The sequence below is a fragment of the Dunckerocampus dactyliophorus genome, chromosome 6 (genome assembly GCF_027744805.1).
Source record: "Dunckerocampus dactyliophorus isolate RoL2022-P2 chromosome 6, RoL_Ddac_1.1, whole genome shotgun sequence".
In the NCBI taxonomy this organism is placed as follows: Eukaryota; Metazoa; Chordata; class Actinopteri; order Syngnathiformes; family Syngnathidae; genus Dunckerocampus; species Dunckerocampus dactyliophorus.
In genome coordinates, this window is record NC_072824.1 from 32,046,487 (window position 1) to 32,053,911 (window position 7,425).

The window sequence follows — 7,425 nt, forward strand, 5'->3', positions numbered from 1 at the left end:
GAACGAGACCATGGCTTGTTTTGTCTGAGGTTGACAATAAAGAAAACTACGTTGTGGAATCCTCCTTGCCGACTGTTTGAAACCACCGATATCAAAAATATGACAGAATGGAAGGTCTCTACGGTGGCCGACAAGTGCAAAACACGTTAACAAAACAAAACAAATCACACTTCACCCGCAAGTGGAATGTACCAAATCCCCCAGTTACAGAAGGTCATAACGTTTGGACCAATCAGCTCTGAGGAGATGATACATGACCAATGACTCTGGGATTTGGTACGTTCCCCTTCCGGGTGGCGCAATTGGACTTTGTTTTGCTTTAGTTAACAACTTTTGCACTTCTTGGCTACCAACATTAACCGGAAAACCGGAAAAGGAACGTACCAACTCCTTGAAGGTGATTGATTCCAAATGTTATCACGTCCTATAACCCTGGGATTTGGTACATTCCCCTTCCAAGTGGTGCAATTGCAATTTGTTTTGCTTTTGTTAACGTGTTTTGCACTTCTCGGTCGCCGTAGGTCTCAGTTGTCAGGTTTCGGATGGGTGCAACGCTACAGTGTGCGTCTGATGCCGCTTATAGTGGTCCAAGGGAATTTCAGGCCGTTTCTGTGTTGTATGGAAACAATCACCAATTAGCAACACCATTGTGTTTCTATGACGGCATCAGGAAGCAAATGTTTCATTTAAGCTGGAAAGAGTTTGCAAAAATCCAAAACAATATGTGAATTATTCTTGAAGGAGGGGGACGAAACCCAACATCATGATTAAAAATGCGGGCTGTAATTGAAGCAGCAAAGCGACCGCAATCAGCAAGCAAGGTGTGCGCAACAACAACGGGATAAATCTAATCAGGAAATAGCATATGGCCGCGTCACAGCAATGTACACAAAACATCAAAACTAATGCGGCCAAATGAGCCCGATGCGCCTTGACGCGCATTAATCACCATAAAAAATCATCAAAATTGGATTTTATGAGCATCAAGGGTACACGGTAAGGTCGGCGTGAGATGCGCGAAGAATGTACAAGCGACACGGAAGAAAAGTGAGGAGGAGTTGTTTTTCTGTCGAGCTGCACAAAGACTCGGCCTCAATGAGCGCACATTATGTGGAATCAGGACCTCAGAGAATTAGCTTTTGATTCTGATTATTTATAGCGTGTTGGACATATTTGACCCAGTTGTCTTAGTGTGTGTGTGCGTGCGTGTGTGTGTGTGTGTGTGTGTGTGCTTCCTGTGCTCCTCGTTCGTCAAACATCAATAAACTAAAAGACGACCAAGATCTTCATGTCAGGGCATTCCACCTTCATGACATGTACCGTATCACCTTAAATACGAGGCTTTTTCACGCAAATGTTGCTATTTTGATGCTCTTGCACCAAAATGTGCTTTTGATGATCTTTATTTTCTACTTAATACAGAGAAGTAAATATATTGTATAAAAGTATCTAAAAATCCATTCATACTGACTAAAATTCTACATCAATGTGTGTAACGTTGATTAGTTTCCTTAGTGTGTGTGTTTTTTCCTCAATTCTCTGTGTCGCTTTGCTGTGTGGGTCAGCAGAACCAAGGTAACACCGTGCATTTAGGCTGCTGCCCCGCGACCCGACCTTGGATAAGCGGAAGAAGATGGATGGATGGAACTAGCAGTAGCTTGCCTTTAAAGTATCATGAGTGGCCAGCATCCAGCAGCTTTATCTAGCTCTGCATGCGCTTTGAAATGTTGCTACTTGGCTGTTAGTGTGACAGTCATGCGTGTTACCCTTGAAACAGTCTGCTCCTTCCAACAATGGTTGTGTTGCTGCTCTGCTGTGCAATGTACTTGGTAATAAATGTGATCAAAGAGAGCTCGGTTTTCCTTTCCACTTTCTCATGCACTCCAAATCATTCTTGAACGAGGAACGAACCTACATAACCCTAACCACTACTCATTAGTTCCTCATTAGTTCCTCAGTAACTACTCTGTATGTGCCTTAGTTCCTCAGTAACTACTCCACACATTAGTTCCTCAGTAACTAGTCTAAATTTATGTGCCTTAGTCATTAGTTTCTCGTGAGTTCTTCATTAGTTCCTCAGTAACTAATCTAAATTTATGTGCCTTAGTCATTAGTTCCTCAATAGTTCTTCATTAGTTCCTCAGTAACTACATATGAGTTCCTCATTAGTTCTTCATTAGTTCCTCAGTAACTAGTCTAAATTTATGTGCCTTAGTCATTAATTTCTCATTAGTTCTTCTTTAGTTCCTCAGTAACTAATCTAAATTTATGTGCCTTTGTTATTAGTTCCTCATTAGTTCTTCATTAGTTTCTCAGTAACTAGTCAAAATTTATGTGCCTTAGTCATTAGTTTCTCGTGAGGTCTTCATTAGTTCCTCAGTAACTACTCTACACATTAGTTCCTCAGTAACTAGTCTAAATTTATGTGCCTTAGTCATTAGTTTCTCGTGAGGTCTTCATTAGTTCCTCAGTAACTAATCTAAATTTATGTGCCTTAGTCATTAGTTCCTCATTAGTTCTTCATTAGTTCCTCAGTAACTACTCTACACATGAGTTCCTCATTAGTTCTTCATTAGTTCCTCAGTAACTAGTCTAAATTTATGTGCCTTAGTCATTAGTTCCTCATTAGTTCTTCTTTAGTTCCTCAGTAACTAATCAAAATTTATATGCCTTTGTTATTAGTTCCTCATTAGTTCTTCATTAGTTTCTCAGTAACTAGTCAAAATTTATGTGCCTTAGTCATTAGTTCCTCATGAGTTCTTCTTTAGTTCTTCAGTAACTAATCTAAATTTATGTCCCTTTGTCATTAGTTCCTCATTAGTTCCTTAGTAACTAGTCTAAATTTATGTGCCTTAGTCATTAGTTCCTTATTAGTTCTTCATTAGTTCCTCAGTAACTAGTCTAAATTTATGTGCCTTAGTCATTAGTTCTTCATTAGTTCTTCATTAGTTCCTCAGTAACTAATCTAAATTTATGTGCCTTAGTCATTAGTTCCTTATTAGTTAGTTCTTCATTAGTTCCTCAGTAACTACTCTACACATGAATTCCTCATTAGTTCATTGGCTCCTCAGTAACTAGTCTAACTTTCTGTGCCTTAGTCATTAGTTCCTCATTAGTTCATTAGTTCCTCAGTAACTACTGTATTTTTGTGTACCTTATTGTAAAGTATGACCATAAGAGCAAATATCGCCCGCTTTAATTAGGGCAAATTAACTATGATTATGTATTTTGTTGACTTATTTTTGTCATCCAGCACACATAAAGTTTCAAAGACAGAGCAGCAAATAGTAGTTTTGGGCGCTACATGAAGGTGGCAATTAGTATTGTCACTTAATGTGATTAATGCTGGCCGGTGTGAGGGGGAAATAACCTTGAAACCAAATTGATTTCAATGAGGCCTTTTGCCAGAAACGACCAGCAAGGTGTCTGTTTTCACGGGATGCTCTCTTGAACTTGGCCCGACTCCATGTTTGAATATTCATTGACAGTTTGTGGCAGTCACTTCATGAATTTGTCATGATGGTTATTATATGGCTGGGCTGTTAGTATGCACATCTCCAACACGACCTGCGTGAATGTATTACTGACTATTATCCTGCTTTGTTGTCTTCTCGTCAGCGCATGCTGCACTATTTGGTATTTGCCCTTTTGTGCCAAGACGATAGACATGATCAGACGAGTGGAGATGGAATGAGGTTAGAATCATTTAGGCACGTTTGTTGCAGTGTTGCGCGTGTGCGTGTTTTTTTTTAGTGGTCTCTAGCGTTGATTACGATATCTGTGAGTATAGATATCACTGCCAGTCAGACAACGCTAACTGTGCAAGATGAAAATGTCAACATCAGACAGGGCCGCTTTCTCCCTTCCCATTTTATCCTCGTCCGCGCCAACTTCTGGCATCCGATGGAATCAACAAAAACATTTGACGAAATTGCGCTGCCTTGCCTTGGGTTGCAAATAAGAGCGAGAAAGCTGAAGATGGCGTGCGTCTATTGCAAGACGCCGACGAAAATCGCGGCTGGGCACGAGAAAAGCTGGACGATGTCGGCTTCTTTACCTACCTCAGGAGTTCTGCGACCATCGATGGTGGAACAACCACAGACATCTCCCAGCCGATCGAGAAGGCCTTTGTTGTCGTCTGCCCATTTTGTTGTATTTGGTACGACCCAAAATCCACCAGTTTTACCCAATTGTAGTCCCGACGACGGTCTATGCATGCCCGTACTACAAAGAAAGTTGAATGTATTCAGGATCTCATTTTGTTACCTAGCTTAACCGAGGCTAACGATCCAGATGTGTATTATGTGGGGCTGTCAACGTGAACACATTAATAACAAGTTAATGTAAAGCCCCTTTAATGACCCTTTTTTTTGACACGTGATTAATGTCCACACGTCCTGTTTGACCCTCGGCCCACACCGTAGTTTTAGAAAAACGCAGCGGCGTGGCAGCTGATGTGGAGCCACAAGCTGGAGCAAATATTGAGCACAAATGGAGAAAGAAAAGCGTATTTTGGATGGTACGTTTAGCTTCAAAGCCCTGGCAGATGACTCTCTCCACAAGACCAAACTTATTTGAATCTACTGTCACTGTGAGTTAAATCGTCACCGGAGTACGTCGACTTTCAAATATAAGAGAGAAGGATGGTATTTTTTATTGTCATTTATACACTGGAAGCTTGGCAAGTTGAAATAGTTGGAAAATTCACGCAGCAGAAATGGAAAAAGCAGCTGTAATTTGAAGAGAATAAAGTCCAAATATTGTAGTGAAAAAGTTGTACTCTAACAAGAAAAAAAGAGTAATCTCATTAATATCGTGAGGAAAAATACTATTATTTTAGCACCATAGAGTTTAAATATTCAAGAACGTTTTTCAAAGTGGGAATATTGATAGAAACTAAGCAAAATAAAGTTGGAATTCTTGGAAAAACAAAGTTACAATATTATGGGAATAAAGTCCAAATATTATAATATGATGAAGTCATATTACAAAAAGATAATTTATGACAAAAAGAAAAGTTGATAATAATACACGTTTTCACCTGTACTTCTACATGTGTTGCTTTACAAAATATCAAAGTGGCAACGTTGCATCCTTTCATTGTGCGTTCGATGTGGCCCTCACGGGAAAAGGTCTGGACACCCCCGCTCTAGGATCTCTTATCCTGAACATAACCTGCCCTGGAGCAGGGTAGCCCTCCTGCATAAGTTACCATGGTGACCTTACCTGGGTAAAAAGCAAACCAGCTTCATAGCACTGCATAGCCGCAGGTAACAGCCTTGAATTCATATGAATAAGAAGGAATTCTGCTTCGTAGTACAGACCTCTGGTTTCTTCCTAAACAGTTGGCACACAAGCGAGATGTTTTCCAGCAAGAATGCCTAAGACAAATATTCAAAGTAACATATATTGACTCCGTTTCGAATTAGGCTTTCCTTTCTGAGACAGAAACGTGCAAGACTGTGTTCCTGTTGCTGAAAGTGGAAGAGCAGAATGGTTGAAAGGCCACGGACAACGAAACAGCGACCATCCGTCCAGACTTACAGAACAATTGCCTGGAATGGAGAGTTTTGAATGTCAGCTGTCATTAAGCGAAACCAGAACGTTAAGAACTTTGAGAGGAGGAAGCAATTCTTATTCCAAAATGGTCTTATAAAGTCTTACTGCATGGACCTGTTTTAACCTTCCTGAAGCTTTGACCTTGCCCCCCACGCTAATGATTCGCCACTTTGCCTCTTTTAAACGCAACCCTCTGCCCTGAAAATGGTAATCACACGCTACTCCAGAGCCCTGGAACTATTTCATATGCAGCGCTATCCTTCCTTCCTGCTTGTTGCTGCTGCTGCTTCTCATCCCTTTTCTTTGGACTCTGTGGGATCACCGGGGGCCCAGGGAGAGGATGGCAGTCAAGGCGGGAGGGCCAGAGATAAGGCACTGACTTGGAGAGGCATGTTAAAGCGTCCACCGCCTCAGGTTCACTGGGGGTACTTATCAGTTTTAGCCCACAGCCTTAGTCCATACTGACTCCACAGCCGTCCCCAGATTTTACAACCCTTTCATGAGCAATAATGCCTCATTACATGGCTCACTATGAATGCTAACAACTTCCACTCTAGGGAAAAACGGAGGGTGCGTCTCTATACAGTATATATGACAAAGAAGCATCTGGGTCAATCCTACAATTAGGTGCCATTTGCGTCCCCGTGACACATGACATGCTGTATTTTGTTTAAAAACATTCCAATTTAAATTTCACCAATCCCATTTCAAATTGAAGTCCACTTCTATGCATAACAATTTGACAAAAGGACATTTTTTGGATCAGTCTTTGATATTTTGTAGAACCTGTTGGAAACTTGTCCTGTATTTTTTGTCCTGTATGGTGCTCTGACCATTTTATTTGTGGAGTTGCACAAATGTTAAAGAATCCTTAAAGAAATTCCCGGATCCAGACGGCGATCCGGATCACCCCCAAAATGTAATCAGTTCTTCCATATCCCGTATCCGACAATTCCTGAAAATTTCATCCAAATCCATTCAGAACTTTTCAAGTTATTTGGAACACAAACAGACAAAGACAAACAGGTAAACGCCGGCAAAAACATAACCGCTGGTAAATAAGAATAATTCATCTTACTTTTTTGCAAACAGGCCAAACTGGCATGTCCCCGGTCGTGTTTGCCCAACTGCACTTACAGATGAGTAATACCAATTAAACCACTTCTACTAGGGATGCTCCGATCGATCGGCCACCGATCAGTATCGGCCAACTTCCATAATAAAAATTGCGTGATCGGCATATGCCGGCAACGCCGATCACCTGTGGCTAGCACGATTGCAGCCTGCAGCGACCCTTTTGTGCAGTGCATTGTCTTGACCTAACTAACATCTTTGGCAGTGTCGTCCTCCCACTTCCTTCAAAACAAAAACAATCATGTCTGCCATGTGGAACCTAACTGCTAACACGTGCCACGAAAAATACCTGGCAGGGGGCAGCGCGTGAAAAGACTTTAGGACGACATTTGAAGAACAACACTTGACGGAGAGTTTCGGAGGCTCACGGTGATGGCAGCTAACGCAGACATGTGGCTAACACTGGCCCGTCTGTGTGTGACAGTCAGGCATCTAAGCTAAAAACCCGAAAAAGAATTGAATTACAGGACATTCATCATTCAACAGACTAAAGAAGCAGAACAAAAGTATAAGACTTACAAAAATAAGTTGACAACTATCTTGAGAGCGTGTAAGAGGGAATATTATTGTCATGTACTTGATAAGAACAAAAATAAGACGAGAGCAACTTGGGGCATCTTAAATAGTATTATAAAGAATAAGATTAAGAAAGCAGACTACCCCCACTATTTCATGGTTGGAAACACTTACAGGAATGACATGAACGCGGTAGTTGAAATGTTTAATGATTAT